Source organism: Schistocerca nitens, chromosome 2, assembly GCF_023898315.1.
Source record: "Schistocerca nitens isolate TAMUIC-IGC-003100 chromosome 2, iqSchNite1.1, whole genome shotgun sequence".
NCBI lineage: Eukaryota > Metazoa > Arthropoda > Insecta > Orthoptera > Acrididae > Schistocerca > Schistocerca nitens.
In genome coordinates, this window is record NC_064615.1 from 190111348 (window position 1) to 190112875 (window position 1528).

Genomic DNA, 1528 nt, shown 5'->3' on the forward strand with positions numbered 1-1528 from the left:
CAAAGGGCGCTTCATGCTTCTTGCACATAGCGTCCTTTTATTCACGCTACTTACAACTGTAATTAGCCTTTCGTCATTTACGATCATGATAGGGGCCACATCGCAACACTGAAACACAGACTATTTTAAAACTCGAAGTTTTTGTGGTGTAGTTTCGATAGCACGCGCCAAAGTTTCGCCCTTGTTTTATGCGTTTCTGCTTAGGTCATTCTGAATGGGTAGCACCCAGCTCGAATGCGTCCTATAATTATTGTTCCGTGGAATAACCATTTAGTTACGAGCATTGTCCAGATTCGGCGACGTATTAAACAGAGTACACAAAACACAAAGTTTACTGCTCATTGAAACTACATCGTTTGACACTGCGCAGTAAGTGTAACTTTTTCCTTTATTTTCTCAAATTTCATACTTCTATCAGTTTCTTTTTTCTTTTTTTCCCGATAGAGAGTGATGTCTGTGGTAGTGCACAAAGTGGACAGATATCTGAAATCTTGGAAAATCACCGACAAATGTGTACAGACTGTGTCGTAGAGGCGAGTGAAGTACTGACAGTGGACACTAAACTGTGGTTTATGTAATTTGAAGTCACCGTAACTAAATGGTTACTCCAGGGAAAAATTATAGGATGTACAGTTGGTATGTACTAGTTAAGATGACTGTTGGCTACTGGATGTTGTCCATTCACAATGAGAGATACTGATGGATGGCGTTTCGCCTCCAGATGCATGGTTGGAGAACAAATAAAAAGCGATCGAGACCGAAAATTAAATTAACTAGTAATAATGATTGCTGACATATACAATAATGCGATTGCATTTACCATATCTTCATCGACCATTACTAAGTTCCGAGCACACGTTGCTTCCGTCTCATCACACACAGTCCATTCTTAAGTGAGTGCACAAACAAATTTTTGCACGGAATCTTTGTTCACATGCAGCGCACCAGCTGTGCGAATTCCATGTCCTCATTCCAATTAAAATGTTTGCCCCCTGTGAGAATCGAACTCACGACCGCTGGTTTACAAGACCAGTGCTCTAGCCCCTGAGCTAAGGAGGCAGACGTTACATCTTACCGCGCCAAAATGTCTAAGCTTCGACCGCTAGTGGGATGACTCAACACATTGCCTGGTCTGTTCTTATCTTGTTAGTATCCGGCGCGACCGACTTCCCTGACAACGGTACATATTCCTTCGCTTAACACACATCATCGAAAAAATGTTCAAATGTGTGTGAAGTCTTATGGGACTTAACCGCTAAGGTCATCAGTCCCTAAGCTTACACATTACTTAACCTAAATTATCCTAAGGACAAACACATACACCCATGCCCGAGGGAGGACTCGAACCTCCGCCGGGACCAGCCGCACACGTCATCGTCTCATCGGCATAACAACGGTGGAACTAGTCTCCCGTACACAGTGCCCAAATGTTTACGTACAGGGTGATTCACAATTCATGTTACACACTTCTAGATGTTGTAAGGGGACTTAGCAGGTCAAGTTTTACAGAGGAACCCATGTTACACGC

General features: G+C 42.9%; 1 non-coding gene across 1 annotated transcript; it reads right to left on the reverse strand.

Moving 5' to 3' along the window:
• Nucleotides 1–986: 986 nt before the first annotated feature.
• Nucleotides 987–1059, reverse strand: Trnat-ugu (transfer RNA threonine (anticodon UGU)). Its single transcript has one exon. It is a non-coding gene; the product is annotated as a tRNA-Thr (tRNA).
• Between the last annotated feature and the right edge of the window lie 469 nt (nt 1060–1528).